The 25,426-nt window shown below is 43.3% G+C and overlaps 1 long non-coding RNA gene across 4 annotated transcripts in view; it reads left to right on the top strand.

The window, feature by feature from the left end:
• Window positions 1-25,426, top strand: part of LOC138762208 (uncharacterized) — a 170,733-nt gene that overhangs the window by 77,239 nt on the left and 68,068 nt on the right. For 3 of the 4 annotated variants that reach the window (XR_011356824.1, XR_011356823.1, XR_011356822.1), the window contains exon 1: window positions 2,300-2,390. The exons of the other annotated variant lie outside the window; for it this stretch is intronic. This is a non-coding gene — a long non-coding RNA (uncharacterized lncRNA). Of the gene's footprint in view, window positions 1-2,299; window positions 2,391-25,426 lie in introns of those variants that run through there. 4 annotated transcript variants of the gene reach the window in all.

Here is a 25,426-nt window from a genome sequence, read left to right as displayed (position 1 = left end):
TGTTTCTGAACCTGGTGTTATGAGTCTCGTGACACTTACACTTCTTTCCTGATGGCATGTAGTGTGGATTGTGGAGCATCATGTGGCCTCTCTGTCTGAAATCTAGTTGGGTCGCATCACCTGCCGATCAAGTTGGGCTCTGCATACCTAACCATTGGCCCCTTTGAAACACTGAGTGATTACCTGAACGGGACTCCCCAATTTACAGCACTTTAAAAGCCTACCGTGTGCAGAAGCACATTCTCTTTACTCCTTGGTCCTGACTATGAATGCTGCTGTATGCAGGGTCACAAACTGTGAACATTGCTGGAGGAGTTGCTAGTAAGGTGTGCACTCCACTGAGAGTGGGACCATAGTACTGTGTGGCAATACTTAGCACTGGACCATACCCCATTAAAACAGGGAACCAGGAGTCCATGTTGAAGTCCCTGTATGGTAAGAGTGTGCTACTTACTGAATGCTACTGCAAATGTTACTGCACATTTGTGTGTGTGTGTGAGAGAGAGAGAGAGAGAGAGAGAGCGAGCGAGAGAGAGCGAGAGAGAGAGAGAGCGAGCGAGAGAGAGCGAGAGAAAGCGAGAGAGAGCGAGAGAGAGAGAGAGAGAGCGAGAGAGCGAGAGAGAGAGAGTGAGAGAGAGAGAGCGAGAGAGAGAGAGAGAGAGAGAGAGAGAGAGAGAGCAAGCAGCCACTGGTATCGGAGATCGCTGTATCCGATGTGGCTGTTTGCATTGTTTAAAGTACCAAGTGTTGTTTTGTGTCTTCCCCTTGTGTGTAAAAATATCATCCTTTCTTTTGTTTAGCCTGTGTCAGAACTAATTTCTCTGTGAACCCACTGAGCCTATTTGGTCACTCATAACATGGCAGCAGCGAGGGCAGAGAATATTCTGAGTGGTGTGGATCCTCAATGATTGCTGCTGCTCTTTGATGGCAGCATTCTATGTAAATTTTCTCGATGGTGGGGAAGGTTTTGCCTGTGATATACTGGGCTGTGTCTACTACCTTTGGCAGAGCTTTCTTCTCATAGTCAGGACCAAGGAGTAAAGAGAATGTGCTACTGCACATGGTAGGCTTTTAAAGTGCTGTATTGGTGCCTCCATACCAGACCATGGTGCAACCAGTCAGCACACTTCCCACTGCACATCTGTAGAAGTTTACCAAAGTTTTCAATGTTATTACCAAACCTCCACAATTTCCTGAGAAAGTAGATGTGCTGATGTGCTTTTTTCACGATGACATTCGTGTGTTGGGTCCAGGGAAGAGACCTCCGAGATAGTGACTCCCAGGAATTTAAATTTGCTCACCCTTTCCACCTCTGATCCCCCAATGATCACTGCATCATACACCATTGGTTTTCCCTTCCTAAAGTCCACAATCAGCTCCTTGGTTTTGGTGACATTGAGTGTGAGGTTGTTGTTCAGCTAAATTTTCAGTCTCCCTCCTGAATGCTGACACATCATCCCTTTTTACACAACCCACTACCTTAATATCATCAGGTAATTTGGAGATGGTGTTGTTGTCAATCTAAGACACACAGTCATAGGTGTAAAGTGAGTAGATCAGGGATCTAAATATGCAGCCCTTTGGTGCTCTGATACTAATGAAGATTGTGGAGATGTTCTTGCTAATCCTCACTGATTGGGTTCTGGTGGTCCAAGATCCAATTACACAGGTTTGGATTTTGTTGATGCTTTGACAGGATGATGGTGTTGAATGCCATCCTGGTGTATGTGTCTTTGTTGTCCAGGTGTTCATGGGCATTGTTTAGAGCCAGTGAGATGGCATCTGCCGAAGATCTGTTTTGTGGTAGGCAAATTGGAACAGATCCACATCACTGCTCAGACAGGTGCTGTCATGCTTCAACACCAGCCTTTCAAAACACTTCATCACTGTAGATGTGAGTGTTATTGGTCAGTAGTTATTTAGGCATAATCTTCTTGGGCACTGGTTCAAATGGAGGCCTGCTTGAAACAGGAGTGAGTTGTTGAAGATACCCATAAATCTTGGTTCGGCTGGGAGTCGGAGGAGGAGCTTGGAGAGAGTCAGGCTGTGAGTCAGAGGAGGAGGAGCTTACTGAAAGTGAGTCAGAGGAGGAGGAGCTTGCTGAAAGTGAGGAGAAGGTAAGCTATTAACATCGGGGGCTTACCGGGGCTTGGGCCTACTTGGTTTGGCTGGGAGTCGGAGGAGGAGCTTGGAGAGAGTCGGGCTGTGAGTCAAAGGAGGAGGAGCTTGCTGAAAGTGACAGGGTTAATTGGTCAAGGGGCCAATAAAAGGAGTGAAAGGGGAGGGAGCGGCCAGTGAGGAGTGGCTCAGTGAGTGAGTGGAGCAGTGAAGGAGTGAGACTTCCTGGCTTTGGCTTATCAGGCTTCGGCGAAAGCAGGCAAGGAAAAAAGGTAAGCTGAGTTATTTGCCTTCCTATTCAGAGTCATGCTAATAGGGTTAGTGCTCTGTACTGAGTATCAGATGTGGGAACAATGGGTGACCTCCACTCTCCCAAATGGCCACATCTGCACCAGGTGTACCCAGATGCAGTTACTAAGGGAGCGAATTAAGGATATGGAGTTGCAGATTTGTGATATAGAGAATTTAGGTTAAAAAGACTTAAGTTAAAATGTGATGATTAATCATAAACAGGGAAGCCAGAACGGACAGAGAGTTTACTAGCAGTCAAGGACAGAAGGAGCTGCTGAATATGTTTTTTTAAACCTATCTTTTCATGGTCATAGTGAGAGACATGCAGGAGACAAAGGATTGATAAGAAGTGTGAGAAACAGAATTCAGTGAATGTAGAGTTCACAGCGTACGTAACGAACGTGATAATTAATAATGCAGTTATACTTAGAATGTTTTTGTAATACTAACCAATTAAAACAGTATTAATAAGAAGGGGAAGGGCAAATAATAAAGGTATAAAAATCAATGCACTGTATGTATCGGGGCTTAACTGGTGAGAAACCAGTTGAGTCCAACTCTGCAGACTTGTAAATAAAGCTTGTCGTGTCATCAGTTTTAAAGAGACTCATGTGTGAGAAGTTTTATTTCTGACAGATTGATGACCTGCGGCTTGTAAGGGAGAGTGAAGAGTTAATCGACTCAACTTTCAGGCCGATAAATACTCCAGAACCCGTGTCAGGTCAGTGGGAAACCGTCAGGGGGGGAAAGAAAAAAGCGAGAAAAGCGGAGAGCACACCAGTGACTATCCCACTCAGCAACAGTTATGTTGTGTTGGATTCTGTTGAGGGAGATGACCGGACAGAAGATGGCCACGGGCGCCAGGTCAATGGCAATGAGCCTGGCAGAGTGGTGCAAAAGAAAAGGAAAAGGAGGAATGCAGTAGTTACTGGGGACTCCATTGTCAGGGGTACAGACAGGAGGTTCTGGAGCCAGATAAGTATACCCGCATGGTGTGCTGCCTCCCTGGTGTAAGGGTACGAGATATCACAAATCGGGTCCAAAATATTCTGAGAAGAGAGGGAGAGCAGCCTGATGTCTTGGTACATGTGGGTACAAACGACATTGACAAGAAAAGGGAGGAGTAATGAAAAGGGATTACAGTGAGCTGGGACGAAAGCTGAAGGACAGGAACGCTAGGGTGGTGATCTCGGGATTACTACCTGTTCCAAATGCACGTGATGAAAAGATTGTAAGGATAAGGAAAATGAACGTGTGGCTGAGGGGCTGGTGTACAAGGCAAGGATTTGGCTTCTTGGATCATTGGGATCTCTTTTGGGGAAGGCATGATCTTTACAAGAGGGACGGATTGCACCTAAATCCAAAAGGTGTAAACATTTTGGCAAGTATATTTGGTACAGCAGTGGGGCAAGGTTTAAACTAATTTGGCAGGGGTATGGGAACCAGAGTGATAGGGAAAAGGGTAGGGAAGATAAAGTAATGGCTAGGAAAAGTAAAATAGGAAAAGTAATGTTGGGAGGAGAATGTAAAAAATCAGATGGTGCAGTGAGTTTTCGGGTCAATGATAGTGTTAAGAAAATTACAAAGAAAAATAGTGGGCAGAAAAATCAAAAGAAAAGGTTACAGAAGTCACTAGATATTAAAAGGATAAAGACCACAAGGGCACTTTATCTGAATGCCCGCAGTTTTAGAAATAAGGTTAGTGAACTTGAGGCTATGATTTGGTAGGCATCACGGAAACATGGCTACAAGGTGACCCTAAATGGAAATTAAACTTTCAAGGGTATCAGGTGGTGCAAAGAGATAGACAGGACGGTAAGGGAGGTGGAGTTGCACTCTTAATCAAAGATGAGCTCCAGGCAGTAGTGAGGAATGATACAAGATCTAAAGAGCATAATGTTGAGTCCATTTGGGTAGAGATAAAGAATAACAAAGGGAAAAAATTATTGGTGGGTGTTATCTATCACCCACCAAATAACAATAATTTAGTGGCACAGGAAATAAATAGAGAGATAAGTGAGGCATGTAATAATGATACGGCAGTAGTCATGGGGGATTTTAACTTCCACATAGATTGGGAAAATCAAGTTGGTCGTGGGAGTCTGGAAGAGGACTTCATAGAATACATCCGCGATAGCTTTCTTGAGCAGCATGTTAAGGAACCCACAAGAGAAAATGCTGTCCTGGATCTAGTGTTGTGCAATGAGATAGGTAGAGTAAATGATGTAATAGTCAGAGACCATCTGGGAAATAGCGATCATAGTACGATTGAATTTCTCATTCAGATGGAAGGGGAAGTAGTTAGATCGAAAACTAATATATTATGCTTAAACAGGGGTGACTACTATAGGATGAGGGAAGAATTGGGCAGAGTGGAATGGGAGCACAGGCTAATTGATTAAACAGTTGAGGAACAGCGGAAGATTTTCAAAGAAATATTTTGTAATGCTCAACAAAAATATATTCCGGTCAGGAAAAAGGGCAGCAAGGGAGGGAAAAATCAACCGTGATTAACAAAGGAAATAAAGGAGAGTATAAAATTGAAGGTCCAGGTGTACAAAGCTGCAAAGAGCAGTGGGAAACTGGAAGATTGGGAAAACTTTAAGAGACAACAAGAGGTTACAAAGCGGGTAATAAGAAATGGGAAAAAGGATTATGAAAGTAAATTGGCAAAAAATATAAAAACAGAAAGCAAAAAATTTTATAAATATATAAAACGGAAGAAGGTGGCCAGAGTTAACATAGGACCCTTGGAGATGAGAAAGGAAAACTGGTAGCAAAAAATGAGGAAATGGCCGAGGCATTAAACAAATATTTTGTGTCAGTCTTCACGGTGGAAGTCACGTCCAGCATGCCCAAGTGCGGAGTTAAGGATGCGAATGTTGGGGAGGGCCTTGATAAAATAGTTGTTACAAAGGAAGTAGTGATGGAGAAACTAATGGGACTACAGCCAGACAAATCACCTGGTCCTGATGATATGCATCCAAGGGTTCTGAAGGAAATGGCAGAAGTTATAGTTGATGCATTGGTGGTCATATACCAAAATTCCTTGGATTCTGGGCAGGTCCCGGCAGACTGGAAGACAGCAAATGTCACGCCACTTTTTAAGAAGGGATGTAGGCAGAAGACTGGAAATTATCGGCCAATTAGCTTGATGTCTGTAGTTGGAAAAATGCTTGAAGCCATCATTAAATATGAAATAGTGAAACTTTTGGAACGTAAGGGCTCAATCAGGCAGACGCAGCATGGTTTTAGAAAGGGAAGATCCTGTTTGACAAACTTGTTCGGATTCTTTGAGGATATAATGGGTGCGGTGGATAGAGGGGAACAGGTTGATGTTGTATATTTGGATTTCCAGAAAGCGTTTGATAAGGTACCGCACAAGAGACTTCTCAGTAAGTTACAGGAAAGTGGAGTCCGGGGAAGTCTATTGGCCCGGATTGAAAATTGGTTGTCTGACAGGAGGCAGAGAGTCGGGATAATTGGGAGTTTTTCAGGTTGGCAGAGAATGGTAAGTGGGGTGCCGCAGGGGTCAGTGTTAGGCCCACAACTGTTCATTGATGACTTGAAGGAGGGGACAAAATGTGGTGTAGCCAAGTTTGCGGATGACACCAAATTGAGTGGAAGAGCAAATTGTAATGAGGATGTGGAGAGTCTGCAGAGGGATAGAGTTAAGCTGGATGAGTGGGCAAAGGTCTGGCAGATGGAGTACAATGTTAGTAAGTGTGAGGTTATCCACTTTGGCAAGAAAAATAAAAGAGCTGAATATTATTTGAAGGGTGAAAAACTACAGCATGCTGTTGTTCAGAGGGACTTGGGAGTGCTTGTGCATGAATCGCAAAAAGTTAGGTTGCAGGTGCAGCAGGTTATTAAGAAGGCAAATGGAATGTTGGCCTTCATCGCCAGAGGAATTGAATTCAGGAGTAGGGAGGTCATGTTGCAACTGTATGAGCTACTGGTGAGACCGCATCTGGAGTACTGTGTCCAGTTCTGGTCTCCATATTTGAGGAAGGATATACTGGCTTTGGAGACGGTCCAGAGGAGGTTTACTAGGTTGATCCCTGGGCTGAAGGGGTTGACTTATGATGAAAGATTAAATCATCTAGGATTGTATTCGCTCGAGTTCAGAAGAATGAGAGGAGATCTTATAGAAACATATAGGATTATGAAGGGTATGGATAGGATAGATGTAGGAAGGTTTTTTGAGCTGGCCGGGGAAACTAAAACGAGAGGACACAGTCTCAAGGTTCGGGGGAGTAGATTTAGGACAGAGATGAGGAAAAATAGTTTTTCCCAGAGAGTAGTGAATGTTTGGAATTCTCTAACCAGGGAAGTGGTTGAGGCTGCTTCATTAAACATATTTAAAATTCAGTTAGATAAATTTTTACATGATAGAGGAATTAGGGGATATGGGGAGAAGGCAGGTAGGTGGCTTTAGGTCATAAATTAGATCAGCCATGATCGTATTGAATGGTGGAGCAGGCTCGATGGGCCATTTTTGGCCTACTCCTGTTCCTACTTCCTATGTTCCTAAATACTTTGGCCAGTTGGATCCCTGCACTGTTCCCTTTCCCTTTCTTGATTGTCACCTAGCTACCTTCCTCCTGCCTTCTAGATGTGATTTCATCCCTGTAACCCCTGTCCCACTCTTATGCTGGTCATTCCACTAAATATCCTCTTCCATTTATTAGCTCCAGGAAAGTAGCCAATGGAGAAATTTAAACAAGCACTCATCTTTCTCGGTACTTTTTAAACACTCCTCCTCTTATTCAAAGTTCCACTCTCACAGCTCTTAACAAGAAATTAGATGGAGCTGAGGGGTCTGCAATAAATCAGGCATGATCTTACTGAATGATGGAGCAGGCTCGTGCAGCCACTCTGTCCATTCCCATTCCTCCTCTGGGAGCTTTTTCAGCAAATCCAGTGCGAGGCAAATTTTTGAGGCTTGAAAATTGGACAAACTCATTTCCATTGATTTTCTATCGTTAATTTATTTTCTTGACCATTTATTAATCGTGAAAAACTCTTTGGAGTTTTGCCCACAGAAAGGCAGCAACTCCAACCCTCATGCTGTTATACACACAATGGACTCAGATTGAATACTCTAACATGCAGTTATTGTACAGATCTTCTAAAGCAGCTTGTGTACTGAGGTGGCAGGAAAGTTTGCGTAAATGAGAAATGACACTGGAGCCAGTTGTAGGTGTTATTTAAGCCACAAATCACGGCCAGAAGATTGGGTAACCTGCTCTCTTTGTTCAGAGATCTTTTCCATCATCTGACAGGGTGGATTGTGTTTTAATTTGATGTCTCACCTGAAAGATGGGAACTTTGGCAATGCAACACTTTCAATGCTAGAGAGTGTGTGGTGGCTAGCCAGGATGTCCTGGGATTTTACACATTCCATCAGAAAGTCAGTAAGGTGCGAGATTAGGCCATTAAAGTAAAAGTTACAGCCAATTAAGTATTTTTGAAATGCTGCCACTATTGTCCTGTGGGGGAAACACAGAAGCCAAGTTAAACCCAGCAAACTCTCAACAACTGCAATGTGACTGACCAAATTTCTTTGTATCACTGATGTTGATCAAGGGATAAATATCGACCTGGACTCTGAGTTGGCTCCCCTATTCTTTAATGTAATTCCATTAATTTCTCCTCTATCCACCTGGGAAAACAAATGGAAGCCAAGCTTAACTTTTCCTTTGCTTGTCAGCATTTCTGTGCAGGAATGGCATCAGGAGTCTTTATATTCAATGAGAGCATTGCTATCCACTATGCCACAGCTGACATTAGGTGGGATTTTGAGGGATTAATTTCAGGAATTAGTTCTTCATTTAACTGTAAAAGTTTGGTTTATTGTCTGGCGGCAGTAAGAACCGGTGAGGCAAACCATACGCACACACAGAGAATCTGCAGAGACCTGTGTGACACTGGCAACATGAGGCCCATGTGGCAAGGTATTCAAAATAACTGATGATAATTCAACCCTGCTGGTCAGTGACAATGAAACGTCCCTTCCTGACTGGTTAAATATCTTCAATGCACAGTTTGATGGAAAAAAGATGTGCCACCAAATAGAGCCTCATCTCATATCCCTGAAGAACAGACACCCTGCATAGCCGTAGGTGAAGTGAGGAGGATCCTATCCAGGGTGAACTGACACATAGCAGCAGGACAAGATGACATACTTGGTTGGATCCTGAAGGACTATATGGCCTTGCTGACGAAGGTCCTAATGGATATCTTCAATATCTCTCTGCAGCAGTCCACTGTACCTGCAGGATTCAAGGAAGCTACTATCATCTTGGTGCCCAAGATACCGCAGATAACTGAACAAAATGCTACTGCCCAGTGGCAATAACCTCTGTAATCATGAAGTGCTTTAAGCGACTGGTAATGGAAGGCATTAATTCATACTTTCCAGTGACATTGGACCCGTTCCAGTTTGCCTACTCTCCAAACTGCTCCACAGTTTTATGCTATAGTTCTCATCCTCTACTCTATCCTAACCCACCTAGGGAATAGTGCCTCATACACAAGGTTCATTAACTTTAGCTTGGCATTCAACACGATCATATTTTAGAGGCCTGCTGCATAAACTGTCCTGGCATGGACTCGACCCCACTCTCTGCAGCTGAATTCTGGACTTCTTGACCAAAAGACCATAATCTGTTTGTGTTGGCAGCACAATTTCAAGGTCTTTTTCGCTGAGTACTGGTACACCTCAAGACTGTATGCTCCAAGGTCAGTGCCAGAACATATGTTAGAGGGGGGCATTAGCATGTTAGAAGGGCTCTCATTCAATGGGTGGGGGTGGGGGTGTGAGCTGGGACCTACCTGTCATTTACGCCCCTCTGATGTAGGACACAAGGGCATTCTTTTTATTGCATCAAATGCCACTAGTCGCTAATGACGCTTGATGCACGCTAGTGACACAGCTGGTGGCAGATGGAGAATTGCTAGTGTGTGTCTAACGATAGTGATGTGGGATGGGATGGGGGTGGGTCTGACAGCCAGGGGGCACAGTACCTCATTTGGGAGGGCAATCCCTTTTGGTGCTGACCCTGGTATGCTCAGCTAGCTACTGTTCACGCTACTGACTCACGACTATGCTGCCAGATTCATTTCTAACAGAATCAAGTTTGCAGATGATACGACGGTAGTTGGGCCTCACCAGCAACAATGATGACAGCTTACAGAGAGGAGGTAGGGAGGCTCATCAAATGGTGCAAGAACAACAACTGAAGTCTCAACGTGGACAAGACAAAGGAGATGAATGTAGACTTCAGGAGGTTGAAGGTGACCACTATTCACTACAGATCAATAGTTCCATCGTGGAGAGCACCAAGTTCCAAGGTGTTTATATAAAGGATGACCAATCCTGAACCCACAACACTCCTCATTAATCAGGAAGGTCCTAAGGCTACACATCCTAAGACTACTGTCCCCACCTTGACAGCATTTTACAAAGGCACAATTGAGAGTGTCTATCTTGAGGTTTGGTAGCTGCAGACCAGAAGACAATGCTGAGGATCATTTAAATGGCTGAGATGATCACTAAGGTTCTCCCTTCCTGCTATTGCTGACATTCACTGGGAGCGTTACTTAAATAGGACTCAAAGAATTATTGAGGAACCCTACCATCCATCATGCAGGATCTTTGATCTACTACCATCAGGAAGGAGGTACGGGAACGTCAAAATAAGGATTTATGTATATATTTAATTATTATGTGCTATGTATTCATTGTGGTCCTAATAAATGCTGTTTTGTCTGGTTGTACAGTCAGATGATAATAAACCTGAACTTGAACATTCCTAATCTTCATAGGTTAGATCTTTCTCATCAGCGGGCATCTGTCATTAGTCCTCTACTCTTAAAAGGTGCAAGATGTAGAACCTCCTGACACAATTTGGGACAAAGCTGAGTACACAACCTTTGAATCTATCCCCACACAGTTTATATAATGATTTGCCCTTTCCTTGAGTGTGGTTTACCAGATCACTTCGCTGCAGCACTGATGATCACATGAAAAGTTGCCGTGATTCAGAGACATCTTTGAATGTGTCCTGACCCTTCTTCCTGTCACTGAAATAAATCTGCGACAGAGACTAATGAAGCATATATGCTTTCTTTTGAAGTTCCTTGTATGTTCTGAATTTGCATGCAAAGCTCTAAGTCCTGTCATTGCACCTTTAGCAAATGGAAATCTTTGGGACTTGCGTAAATAAAGAGCCATAGTTTGAAATATGCAGTGCCAAATTGATGCAACCAAGTGCCTCCATCAACTTAGAACTCTCAGTTAGTACTTTGGTATGAGGTCCATTGCATCTTGCCTTTTAGAGAAGCTAACAGCATCTTAGGTACTGTTTAAGAAAGATGGGAAAAATGGGGCTATTTTGTCTAACCTCAGCATCTCCATCGGGCACACAAATCTCAAAACGGTCAACCAGTTTACCGATCTCGGCTGCACCATTTCATCGGATGCAAGGATCGACAACGAGATAGACAACAGACTCGCCAAGGCAAATAGCGCCTTTGGAAGACTACACAAAAGAGTCTGGAAAAACAACCAACTGAAAAACCTCACAAAGATTAGTGTATACAGAGCCGTTGTCATACCCACACTCCTGTTCGGCTCCGAATCATGGGTCCTCTACCGGCATCACCTACGGCTCCTAGAACGCTTCCACCAGCGTTGTCTCCGCTCCATCCTCAACATTCATTGGAGCGACTTCATCGCCAACATCGAAGTACTCGAGATGGCAGAGGCCGACAGCATCGAATCCATGCTGCTGAAGATCCAACTGCGCTGGGTAGGTCACGTCTCCAGAATGGAGGACCATCGCCTTCCCAAGATCATGTTCTATGGCGAGCTCTCCACGGGCCACCGTGACAGAGGTGCACCAAAGAAGAAGTACAAGGACTGCCTAAAGAAATCTCTTGGTGCCTGCCCCATTGACCACCGCCAGTGGGCTGATCTCACCTCAAACCGTGCATCTTGGCGCCTCACAGTTCGGCGGGCAGCAACCTCCTTTGAAGAAGACCGCAGAGCCCACCTCACTGACAAAAGACAAAGGAGGAAAAACCCAACACCCAACCCCAACCCACCAATTTTCCCCTGCAACCGCGCTTGCCTGTCCCGCATCGGACTTGTCAGCCACAAACGTGCCTGCAGCTGACGTGAACTTTACCCCTCCATAAATCTTCGTCCGCGAAGCCAAGCCAAAGAGAAAGAGAGAGCAGTACAAAAAAAAATCAGAATATTTCAAGACCTATCCTTTGATACCCAAGCATAGAGAAAGACGGAAATTATGAGAAAGTGAATGTGGGGTAAAGGAAGAGACCGATAGAATGACCGAGAATGGGGTTGAATAATCTACTCAAGCTTCTGTTTCTTACATTCTTGTGTCCTCAGCCTGTGACCCTCTGAAATGAACCTTGGTGTGGGGTTGGGGACTGTGACCACTTCCATTTCCACAGTCCAGATTGTCTGTGCCGTGGGGTGCGACTGTCGATCAGGTGGCAGACATCAATTGAGTCCTTCCAAAGTTTGCTGAGAAGAGCCCAGTGAATGAAGAAAGATCTTTGAATGCATGCCCCCAGTAGTCTGATGCACGGTGATGGCAGGAACAGTTTAGATCTTCCCTGGAGCTATTTGATGCGGAATCCAATGCTGGTGAAGGTAATGGAAACAGAGTCAGTCGTGGTCTTCAAAGGGGAGTTGAATGAGTGTGAGTTGACATAACTTCCAGGATTTAAGAACAAAAAAACCAACTGTATTGATTTACAGAGAAATGGCATGGGCTTGTTCATGGAGGGCAATAATGGGGTCTTGCTATGCCGTGTGAAGATGAGAAATAGAAGCAGTAGGATAATTAGCCCCATGAGTCTAATTTGACGTTTAGTAAAATTGTGTTTGATCCAATTTGGGTCTCAGCGCCATTGCCTGCTCTTTCCCCATCATCCTTGAATCTCTCAGTTTAAATGTCTGTCAATATAATACCAATGATATAGTCAATAATAGTTCCCTGAATCAATGAACTTTTGATTTTACCTTACAACCATGAATGGCTCCTTTTCCTGCAGGCAACATACCTGATTAAGTGCTCAGGCCTGAAAAGTTAGCTACCCTTTACTTCCTATGAATGCTGTGATCTGCTGAGTTTCTCCAGCATGTTTGAGAATCATGATTAACCACAACATTTAAATGATTTTCTTGTGGTCTCCTATCCTCTTCTTACAGGACAGTGATCAATCAAGCAGAAAAAAAAATGGGAGAAAAAGAATGGTCAATGTTCCGGCTCAGAGTCCTTTGTCAAGGCATCAGATTCCAGTATCTGCAGTCTCCTGTGTGCCTCCTGTGTAGACTGGTATCTTAACTACATTGCTTGAATGTTGTTGTCAATGGAAGAGTGAAACCTTTCTTAAAACTAAATCGGCCTGTGCACTTCTGGAGTAGAAGTATACACCTGTGCCAGCCAAACACCACACAAGCGTAGTTAGCTATTTACACACTGCTAAACCAAGACTTACCAGTTTTCCTCCAATGGGATCTTACTCTCCAGTTGTTATACTAACAACTCACTACTGGTTTAAACTGCCCACAGAATAGGGGCATCAGTGGTTGGTTAACACTGGAGAATCCATGGAGGTGCATGCCCAAGATGGTGGTGCCCATGCCTTGGAGCCCAGTCCATGAGAGTTGAGGGCTCCGGGGGAGAAGCGGACAGCCCCAGTAGGAGAACAACCCTACTGGCGAGAAGGAGAAGCCTGGGAGGAGACCTTACCGGATAAGAGAGCACACTGTGGACCACAGGGGCTCGATGGCCAAAGGAGTCATCTGGCTTATGGGAACCAGAATTTATGAGGGTGCCAATGGTGAGTAGGGTTCATGAAGGGTTTCAGGAGTTGACACCTTCCTGATCATAGAGGGGAATAGAAACCAGAGGCTGAGAAGGGTGACTTGGATGCCTGGAGCTTGTGTTCACCACTGGAATTGGCAGGAGCCTCGTGGCTATGGAGATTAAGAGAGCACAGGAGGCAGTGATATAGATGTCACTGAAGAACATCTGTTTTTCTACATGTGTACCATGGAGAGCATTCTGGCTGGTTGTATCACTGCCTGGTATGGAGGCACCAGCTCTCAGGACAAGAATAAACTCCAGAGGGTTGTTAATGCAGTCTGCAACATCACAGGCACCAGACTTCACTCCATTGAGGACATCTACATGGCGCAGTGTCTTAAAAAAGCAGCCTCTATCCTAAACTATCCCCACCACCCAGGCCATGCCCTTTTCACTCTGCTACCATCGAGGAAAAGATACAGGAGCTCAAAGACAAGCACTCAACGGCTCAAGGGCAGCTTCCTCCCCACTGCCATCAGATTCCTGAATAATCAATGAACCATTGACACTGTCTTACTTTACGTGGACTATTATTTTAATTTTTTTTATAGTAATGTTGTAAAATGGTTATAATACAATGTTTGCTCTATCATTCTGCTGTAAAACACTGAATTTCATGACTTGTTCATAACAATAAACTCTGAGTCTGATTCACTTTCTCTTCTTGGTAGGTTCACTGGACCAGTGCTGCTTTGTTGTGTGTTGTTATGGGAAAACAAAAGTAGACAAATGTTTTGTACATGGCAATAAAATAACCTTGAATCTCCTGCACATTATTGTTTCCCAGAAAAAAAACCAAACATCATTTATATGAAATCCAACCAAGACAACAATAATTTATTATGTGAAACCATTTTTGAAATTTCAGTGTTAGAAACTAGAGATTATCAGAAGTATTGTTAATTTTAAATTATTTTAAAGGAATCCAATGCATTTTGATATTTTCGGTTGATGTACAGCAAGTTAACGTTATCCAGGAGCTACCAGGAAGTTAACAATACAGGAGATTTAAATCATTCTGTGGTCTTTATAATATCAACACAGTACTCAATATGTTTGAAAGTATGCACAAAGCAAAACGACCCTGCAAATAAAACACTTCTACCGCTGATCTTGCAGAACCACAGGAGGTTTAAAAACTGTGCCATAATCTTTTAAGCCACTAAATTATTGTGAAGATCAGAGATGTCACTGTGTTTCTGGTTCCAATCATTCAACATACACCCTGTCAATGAGGAGCCCATTTACGAGGGATACATCACACTCCCAATCAATTTTGAGCTGAGTGACTACCCATCATGCAAACAACATCTGTTCCTGTGGACGTATCAGTGCTCACATCATTCGTATTCTGCACACATTTAATTGCCCTGATGTTATAAGTAGGATGCAGGATATTTTCTAATCAAGATGGAAAAATATAGACAGATATTTGGTAAAAAGGTTTTGTGTGATTATTTCCTTTCCACTATAATCAAAAACATTTGCATCTTGCAATAAAGAGCCTTAGTTCTCTTATGAAGACCCTAAGTAAAATACAATGTGACTCTCACAAGCTATGCATCTGTACTTGGAGCAAATGATTCTTGGAGCTGGTGTTCAAGAAATGTTGCAAACATATTTTATTCTTATTTCCACAAGAAATCTTTCATGTATTTTGCTTGAATCATCATCTATTCTTTTGCATTAAAAAAAAATCAGTTTGTTTTCTTTCAAATTTATTTCAATTAAATCAATTAAAATATGCAGCTGTTTCAGGCCCACTCTCTGCTGGTTAATCCCCGCCGGTTCTGATGAAAGCAAGTGAACACTTCAAGTAATGATTAACCACTGAAATTATTTCAGTCTGAATGTAACATGGCTGAAAACAGCTACAATATGTTCGTTTGTAATCCTAGTTGGTGGGGGGTGGGGTGGGGGGGGGGGGAGGAAACATGCGGAACTAAATGGAACAAACAGTTGCAGTGCCTTCTATCTGTAATCTTAAATATCTAAATCACAGATTTAACTGGCATAATATTGAAAAAGTGCTTTCAATATTGATGATTGCAAACCGATTTAAAAAAAAAACGTTTAAGTAATTTATCGCTTTTGAGCAGTAGTTATTTCAAATACTGGGAAGCAATGAAGGGAGATGGGTTCGACTGCGTGGTTCTCAACCTTTTTTATTTCCACTCACACCATTTTAAGTATTCCCTATGCCATAGGGGCTCTGTGATGAGGAAGGGTTGCTTAAGGTGGGATGTGAACAGAAAGGGAAGGTTGAGAATCACTGCTCTAGACCCAATTGTTACTGAAATATTTTGCTTGAGAAAAATTGTCATTGGCCCATTTCCTTTGGAGTTATGAAACCGTGCACATAATAAGTCAATTAGGTACAATTAAAACAGTGGTTTTCAAACATTTTCTTTTCACCCACATCCCACCTTAAGCAATCCCTTCCTCATCACAGAGCCCCTATGGCATAGGGAATACTTAAATTGGTGTGTGAGTGGAAAGAAAAAAGGTTGAGAACCACCGGGTTAGATTTTGCTTTCTGTCCTTGGAGCTGAGGAGGCTGAGAGGGGGACCTGATGAAGGCATGGAAATTCAGAGCACATAGATAGAATGGACAGCAATAATATTGCCCCCATACAGAGAAGTTTAAAAATCACAGATGGGATGGGTTTAAGGTAAGAAATAAGAGTTAGAAGGGATCTGAGGGAAATATTTACACCCAGAGGGTGTTTCAATCTGGAAAGCATTGCCTGAGAAGGTGGTGGAAGCAGGTGGAATCACATTTAAAAAGTACCTGGAATAGCACTTGAATTACCAAGTGTAGATGAATGCTTCATAGCTAGTGTGGACTTGGGGCCCAACGCGTCTGTTTCTGTTCTGACTATGACTGAATTCACATACCTGTATTTGCAGTAATAGCATTCCTTGTCATTGAGGTAGAGGATGATTTTAACATTTTCCTGTCTGTGCTTGAGAGTTTGGTGTTGCATATAATATTAAGTCAATTTTATTGTCATCTGATTGTACAAGTACAACCCAACGAAATAGTGTTTTCCGGACCTCAGTGCCAAACACGCAGACATGCAACCAGACGTACAGACAAACAATACATATGCAGGACAAATATTTATAGATACATATAAATAATAAATATTGTTTTATGAATATAGGACTCTTGGATGGTTAATGTGAGCAGTTTCTTTGGTTGTTCAGCATTCTCACTGGCCATGGGAAGAAGCTGTTCCTCAGCCTGGTGGTGTTGGCTCTGACATTCCTGTATCTAATTTTTGACGGGAACAGCTGAAAGATACCGTGTGCAGGGCAGAAGGGGTCCTCAATAATTTTGTGTGCTCTTGTCAGACAACGATTCTGATAGATCATGTCAATGGAGGGGGAGGGAGACTCCAGGGAACCTCTCTGCTACTTTTATGGTCCTGTGGATTGACCTTTGATCTATTTCTCTGCAGCAACCATACCACACTGATGCAGTCAGCCAGGATGTTCATGATAAAGCTGCTATAAAAGATTGACGTAACGGTGGCCAGTAGCCTTGGCCGCTTCGTTCTTCTCAGGAAGTGCAGTCGCTGTTGCACCCTCCTGACAAGTGAGGAAATGTTGCATGTCCAAGAACATTGGTGATCTTCACTCTCTCCACTACAGAGTTGTTGATGTGTAGTGGAGGGTGGTTGGTCCTGACCCTCCTGAACTCCACGATCATCTGCTTCATCTTGTTCTCGTTGAGACTCAGTTTGTCGCTCTCACACCATATCACGAGATTTTCCACCCCTTCTTTGTAGTGCAACTCATCATTGTTCATGATGAAGCCAACTACTGATAACTAATATGGTTATTTTTGCAGTTTCCTTTTATCATCTATGTATAATCACAAGATCAAAAGATAAAGGAACGGAAGTAAGCCACTTGGACCCATCAAGCCTCTATCCAATTTAAACACTAATAACATTTAATTGGAGGATAAAGTCAGGTTATCGTAAATTTTTGTTTATAAAATAAATAAAAGTTCTGTATTCTGTTTCTTTTAAACTATTCTAGCTATTCTGTTGCCAACCCTTTCATCATACCAAGCTTCCACACTTCTTCCCAACTCCTTTCCTGTTAGGATGCCATCCCCTTCAGTTTCTCCATGTCTGCCTCATCTGTTCTTGAGGCTCCAGAACAAACCCAATATTCCATCAAACCAGACAGAGCATTATCACTGACTTCTCCAGTTTCTGCTTAACCATTCCCCCCACCCCAAGGTGCTCTCTCTTTCCCCATCTCTCCATCTTCTTTCTTCCAGCTGAGTTTCTCCAGCACATTTGTGTATTGCAAAGTTCTATCAATTAATCTTTCATTAATTGTTATCTACGGAAGAGAATTCCACATTATTCCCACTCTCTGTGTCAAGCTGTTTACTTTTGAAAAGCCTGGCTTTAATTTTTAGATTCTATTCTCTTTTTCCAAACTCCCCACTCACTATAAATCATTTCTCCTCATTCATCTATCAGTTCTCCTTCTATATAAACATAATTACAAACAGAAAATGCTGGAAACACTTAACAACTTCATCTAATTCAATTCGTTTCACATGATATCAAGAAATGACTGAGAATTCTGGACAAGCTCTCAGTTGTATAATGAAGGTCTGCACTCTGGAATTGATTGTTCCAGCAGCCAAACGTTTCCAGTCACTCTCATGCCATCTATCTGACAATATCTCAAATTGCCTTGGTGTGTCCTGCTTACAAAATGCAGGACACATCCAATCCTACCAGTTATCACTCTATTAGCTCTCAGTCATCAGTGAGGTGAAGGAAAGTGTGTCAACAGGGCTATCAATTTACACAGCTGCTGCATCCCAGGAAAATATTCCCATTTTCCCGGAACACATGCTGTGTAAAAAGCTTGGAACTAGAATGAGGGTGCCATTCCCATTCTGTCACTTTACCTCCTAGACCCTTTGTCAATTTCCCAGAACACCTGCAGTCTAAAGTGAACTGCAGGCATGCCGTGAACAACGGGCTAATGAATAGGACATCTCTGCAGTAGCGTTGTCCTACTCACGGACAACCTGCTTATTGATGTTCAGTTCCACCACAACAACAAAATCTATCCACCAACAAACATAGCTGATTAGCACTTTTGCCAAACATTCATGACTTTGTCACACATTCATCCCCTCACATTGTTGTGGCCTCACGCCACTTCTTACTCTACCACGCTATCTTGGAGTGCACTTTTTCTGAAAGTTCTGCAAGGCCTCTTCTGCAATGTTTTAGTTCATTCACATCATGCTGAAAGTTTCCCCAATCTTTGCCTTAGTGGTTCTCTGTCTTTTGCATACCTAGCCCAGTGATGGAAATTCTCTGGAACAGGTGGCAGTGGTGCGAGGGGCAAGTGTGGGGAATGATGAAAGCATGCAGGCCCAATTCAGAGATCAGGAATGGCTGCAGCAAGTAAGAATTTCACTGGCATCAGTACGCTCCATTTAATATGCATGACAATAAACTCTCATTGTCAACTGACAAGCACAATGGATGAGATATGCAGTAGGATTTGAGGTGTTGGTCTGCCCGATTGGTTGAGACAGTCAGTTGGGCTTGCTTAGGGTGGGGGCTGGATAAGCTGTGCCTCTCTCAGCCTGGCTGTCAGATGGAGTGAGGCAGCCTCTCACTCAGTGCCATCAGTACCAAACATTACCCCCACTCACTCGATGATCTTTACTGATAAATGGTGGCTGGAAGCTGACGGACAATTGGTTCCCAGCAAGGCAGATGTTTTGGAAAAGTATAAAAAATGTTTACGTAATTGAACCTCCTCCACTGCCGCTACAAGACAAACTCATGCCAAGTGAATTTTCCAAATTGTCAGTTCTGATAAAATATCAATATAACTTTTTTGCAAATTTGCCTCTCATTCTGCAACAGCCAGAAATATTTGAAGTTCAGGTCGTACTTTCTCAGAAAAAGAGCAGAGCTTCTGCAGGCTGAAGTAAATAATATATTATTTGATAAATAATATATTTATCAAATATTGTCTTCTCTTTGGCTTGGCTTCGCGGACAAAGATTTATGGAGGGGGTAAAAGTCCACGTCAGCTGCAGGCTCGTTTGTGGCTGACAAGTCCGATGCGGGACAGGCAGACACGGTTGCAGCGGCTGCAGGGGAAAAATGGTTGGTTGGGGTTGGGTGTTGGGTTTTTCCTCCTTTGCCTTTTGTCAGTGAGGTGGGCTCTGCGGTCTTCTTCAAAGGAGGTTGCTGCCCGCCAAACATAAAAAGTACAATACCTCTAAATTTTATTACAATTAAACTTATTCTAATCAATTTAATTAGTGTTTTGAAAGGTTCTTATGAATATTTAACAAAGTTAAATATAGAATTTTATGATTAAGGTGTAATTTATTTTAAACTAAATAAAACTGCAATAATACAATAAGACGGCTAACATGCAGCCAATGGCATTGTAAAATATAGTCATTATTTCAATAAACCTTCATAACACTTCCCCTTTCTAATTACAAAAGCTGAACAAAAATGAGAAAGATGCAGGGGAGACAAAGTGAAAAGCAAATAAACTGGCTTTAGAAATTAATTTATGAAAAAAATGTCTTGAAAAATCAGGGTACTGTCAACCCATACTATTTTGTCTTGGTCTTGTATGCAAGATAAATTTATATGGTGCTTGGGAACATTTATATTTATTGAAAGAGCACTTTTATAAGAAGGACCCGACACACCAATGACATCGTTAAGAAAACACGTCAGTGCCTCTTCTTCCTCATGAGTTTGTGGACACCAGAAACCCTAACAAATTTCTACAGAGGTGTGGTGGAAAGGGCGCTGACTGGCTGTGTCACTGTCTAGTATGGGGACACCCATACTCCTGAGCATAAAGCACTCAAAAAGGTAGTGGACACAACGCAAGACATTACAGGCAAAATCCTCCCCACTTTTGAGTATATCAGGGCAGCAGCCATCATCAAAGACCCTCACCACCCAGCACATGCTCTGTTCTCCCTGCTGCCATCAGGAAAGTGGCATCGCTGCCACAAGACTCGCACCACCAGGTTCAGGAATAGCTGAACCTCCACCATCAGACTCCTCAACCACAAACTCAAACAGAGACTCATTTAAGGACTCTTACTTATGCAATCTATTGATTTTCTTTGTTCTCACTGAATTGCAGTCAGATTGCTTACATGCATTATCTGTTTACAGTTTATTTCTTGCACTACCAATTAATGGTAATTCTGTCACGCCCACAGGAAAAAAAGAATCTCAGGATTGTATGTGACAATAAATCTTAAATCTGAATTCTGAATGAAAATAATGGGGAATAATTTCGTAAGCTTAGTCCATCAGTTGAAAGGAACCCATGCTGAAGTCATACCTGCACATCCTAGAGTGCAAGTGCCCTTTGTACTCTACATTGCTCGGAAGACCTGGGAGCAGTCATGGCAAGTCATACATGGGAGTAGGCATGGTGCTACTCACAATGAAGCTTTTGAAATTCACCTCGAGGAAATGAAGATCAGGAGAGATGTCATCTGCACTCAGGAACATCTGATGTATCAGTTTTAATAGTCTAATAGGCAGAAGGCACTCAACACATGCATTGAATGCTTCTGTTCCACCCTGATGGCTGGAAGTCAATGTTGAAGTGATTTTACAACTGGGTGGGCTCTCAACAAACTCCGTGCAGCAGGTTATGAATGCTCTCCCAAGGGGAGAGCTCCACCCATCCAAAGATATCCCCATCACTGAGCAGTTTCCCATCAGCTGGTGAGCCCAGATAGCTGCTGCCCACACTGTACTCAGCCAGAAAGTCTCTGCCCAGACATGCCTTTCACAGCCCATATGTAACCACTTCCACAGTGAATGAGATTGTAGCCGCCAGCTTGGAAGCAAGAGATCCACAGAGCTGGTGGAACAAGAGGAGGAATGTGGACATGAAGGGTAATCAATCAATGCTTTATGGTCTTGTTGCTGAAAGGTAACAAATGATACACCCAAGTTATTACTTGCTTTTGGGTATTCATCATCACAGACATGGAGACATGATCGGTATGGGAGAGACGATCCCTTTGGAAGCATGCCATTGTGGTGATTCGGGTTTCTAACATTTTACCATGTTACCATATAACAATTACAGTACAGGCCATCTCAGCCCCTCTAGTCCATACCAATTTAAATGGTCTTCTCTAGTCCCACTTGCCTGTACCCTGCCCATAACCCTCCAATCCCCTCACATCCATGCACCTATCCAACTTTTTCTTAAATGAAAAAAATGACTTTGCCGTAACCACCTTTTCCACTCAGCCAACACTCTCTGAGTGAAGAAGTTCCCTCTCATGTTACTTCTAAATTTTCGCCCCCTAACCCTTAACTCATGATCCCTCATTCCAATCTCACCTACCTGAAAGGGGAAGAGCCTATTCACATATACTCTATCAATCCCCCTCATAATTTTAAATACCTCTATCAAATTTCCCCTCAACCTTCTATGGTCCAATGAATAAAGACACAGTCTAATCAATCTTTCTTTGTATTCTAGATAATGTAATCCAGGGAACATTTTAGCAAATCTTCTCTGCACCCTTTCTACCTTATTGATATCCTTCCTATAATTTGGGAACCAGAACTGGACACAATATTCCAAATTTGGCCTCACCAATGCCTTGAACAGTCTCAACATCACTTCTATACTTTGATTTATAATGCCAGCATATCAAAAGCCTTCTTTACCACTCTAAACTCCATGGACTGATAAATCCCAACTACTACTCAAGGAGAAGAAGGCACATCTTGTTGCAGTGGTAGTGGTGGAGAATTTTACCCCATTCACACTGGAAATTTATTCCAATAATTAACTGCCTATCTTTTAAGGTGCCAGTGCAAATGTTCGTGAATCATCACACAGAGAGCAGATCACCCTGGGGATGGACCGCCGAGGGAGCATGATCTGGAGATCTGGAGATTCTGCGTGCCAGTTAGCCCAGTATGAAAGGGACATGGGGTATCCTGGAACAAATTAGTGGAGGATAGGTGCCCCTCTCTCCCCTGGGATGCCTGGTGGTGAGTGTAAATGGACACAGAGGACTGGTTAACAGTGGGTCCAGTGTGAATGGTAAAAACGGCTTCTTGAACCAGTTTGTTGTTACTGATTAGCCAACATAGTGAATGAGCAATAAATAAGGGAGGGCGTGTGAATGGTGTACTGTAGTAAATGTTTGTTTTCATTTGTTGATGAATAAGCCAATATACTAGGCTGTTTTCCACTGGATAAAGCTTATATGCTCTCTTAGATGTTGCACTCTGAGTCAAAAGGAAACCATTCTCTAGGACCCTTGGAATGATTGCAAGACTCAGATCCCTGACTGTAGAACATGTTCACATTGCTATAATGTGTTCTTGCAGCAAGTGTATTTTAGCAACGCAAAATGTGGATTGCTGCTTTACCTGGAAAGAATTTCGAGTCTCTTCATGGCTGGGATGGAAAGGAAGGGGAAGGGAAGGAGTAGAATAGCAGAGTTTGCATCTGCTTTGCTTGCATGGGAAGGTGTGATAGTAGGGCAATGGTTGTTTGTTGAGATTCAGGCTCTGCCTCAGCTCTTCTCTGGTACACTGATGAAAGTATCAGTACTGATCTCTGCTTTCATGGAAAATTCTTCAGTGTTAATTCCGACCCTCTTCTCAATTTCACCATCCCTATCTGAATCTTCCTTTCCTTGGCTTTTCTACTTCTGTCTCAAGAGGTAATTTAGCACCAGTATTAATTACAACCTACATCTCTCTTTTCTATCCATGCTATATCTCTTCCCACTCTATTTCCAGTGAAGATTCCACTTCATTTTCCTGATGCCCTAGCTCCTCTGAATCTATTCTGATGACTATCCTATTTTATTTTTTTCCCACCATTCTTGGCAAGGCTCTCAATTCCATTGCTCCTACCTCTTCTCCCCATCACCCACACCCTGCCCTTTTCACACTGCCGACCTGCCTAGGGAATGGGAAAAATGGCAGGGAGGGCTGAACCCGGCAGCATTTCACACTGCACCATGGGATTTAAAGGGGGGGGGGGGTCCTGCCTCCAGCGGTGACGTCACAAGTGATGTATTATGCCCAGCGCTCTGACTGCCAGCTGACTGCACAGTAACATTTCACAGCTGTCAGAGCTTTAGATATTATGATCTTCATCAGGCACAAAATCATATAATCAGATTAATTTGTCAAATGTTTATTGTTGAAATGTTAACGACATCTGTACACTTAACAAAAAATACTTTTTGTCATTTTTCGATGGAAGTTTTTCTAAATACTGATCAGTAGTTCACCCTGGGCCATCTCACTCAGAGTGGCCAGTGAGTGAATGAGCAGCCAGCGTCAGCTGCTAGGAGCTGGTGACCAAGCGAGGCAGAAGGCCGGACATCAGGGTCAGGTGGACTCTGGTGTGAGAGGCCACGGCTCTGGGCAGAGTGGCCACACTTTCGTGGTGCACTCAGGGTCCTTCAAAGTGGACCAGTCCCCCACTTTCTGCATTCGGGATGCTACCACTGCCGTGCCACAGGTGCCCAGGAGTGCCCACAGTGCCTCAGCAAATCAGCTCCTCATGCTACCCGCTCCCCTTGCCCCACTCCTTTACACCACCCACTCACTCACACCACCTGCTCCCTCACGCCTCTCCCCAGGTAACGTGACTGTTATTCAAAGAGGAAGTGGTAGTTGCTTTTGGGGGACTTAAACTGCGGAGGGGAGCTTAGTTCATGCTTGAATAGCATGAGAAAGGGCTCCGGCAGCAGGGCAGGGGGCTGTCAGAGCATGGGCTGTCAGAGCAGGGCTTAGGCGGCAGAGCGGGGAACTGTCAGAGTGGGGCTCAGGTAGCAGGGCGGGTGGCTGTCAGAGCAGGGATCATGGCAGCAGGACAGGGGGCTGTCAGAGCACAGGTTGTCAAAGTGGGGCTTAGGCAGCGATGGTCAGGCAGTGGGGTGGGGCTGTCAGAGTGCAGCCAACTGCACTATGAAATTTACCTGCCAGACTGACACAAGCATGCAGAAACTAACGTCACTAATCGTACCCGCCTGAAGGTGATTAGTGAGTGAACTCGGCTGGGTTCTCAACTCTTCTCTGAGCAGAGTTGAGAACCCAATTGAAATTGACTCGTACTGCCCGGTTATTTCTTATCACACCGCGCGATTCCTTCAATTTGACCCTCATATTTGGAGGGTTAACTCATATGTACTCAGTGGTGTGAAAAGGCTTTTAGAGTTCTCCTTTCCTCCACTCTGTCTTCTAACAGGACACAATACTGACCTGAAGACTCGGTATTCAATTCAACAATTTCAGAAAACCCGTCTTTCTATTTCTTTTAAACCAGAAAGTTTTCCAGCAAGGAAATTTACACATGACACCACAATTGAAGTGGAGGTAATTACCGGAAGATTTAGATGAAATGGGAAAGTGGGTCAAGAAATGGTAGATGGAATTCAACTTAGATAAGTGCAAGGTGTTGCACTTTGTTAAGTTAAACCAGAGCAGGACTGACACAGTGAAAGGTAGGCCCCTGGAAAGTGTTATACATGGAATAGGGAGAACTTAGGGGTACAGATATAGAGTTTTTGAAAGTGGTGCACTGGTGGATAGGTTAGTGAGGAAGGCGTTTGGCTTACTTGCCTTCATTGGTCAGGGCATTGGCAATAGGGGTAGAGATGTTACATTTTAACTGGACAAGATGTTAGTGTGACCACACTTGGAGTATGGTGTTCTGATCACCCAGCTAAAGGAAAGATCTCATTAAGCTGGAAAGGTTGCAGAATATATTCAGGAGAATGTTACCAGAAATTATGGGTTTGAATTATATGAAGAGGCTGGATAGGCTGTTCTATAAAATCAAGAGAATCACTGATAAGGTAAGTAGTCATCTTTTCTTTCTCAGGCCAGGGAAATTAAAAACTGGAGGACATTCATTTAAGATGAGAGGAGAAAGATTTAAAATGGACTTGAGTGGTACCTTCCTCACACAGGTATGGAACAAGCTGCCAGAGGAAGTAGAAGAAGCAAAACAATTGTAATATTCAAAAATACATTTAGACGGGTACATGGCTAGGATGTTGGCAA

This window comes from Narcine bancroftii, chromosome 4 (genome assembly GCF_036971445.1).
Source record: "Narcine bancroftii isolate sNarBan1 chromosome 4, sNarBan1.hap1, whole genome shotgun sequence".
In the NCBI taxonomy this organism is placed as follows: domain Eukaryota; kingdom Metazoa; phylum Chordata; class Chondrichthyes; order Torpediniformes; family Narcinidae; genus Narcine; species Narcine bancroftii.
The sequence above is the reverse complement of the archived record's forward strand: the minus strand, read 5'-3'. Positions and strand labels throughout refer to the sequence as shown.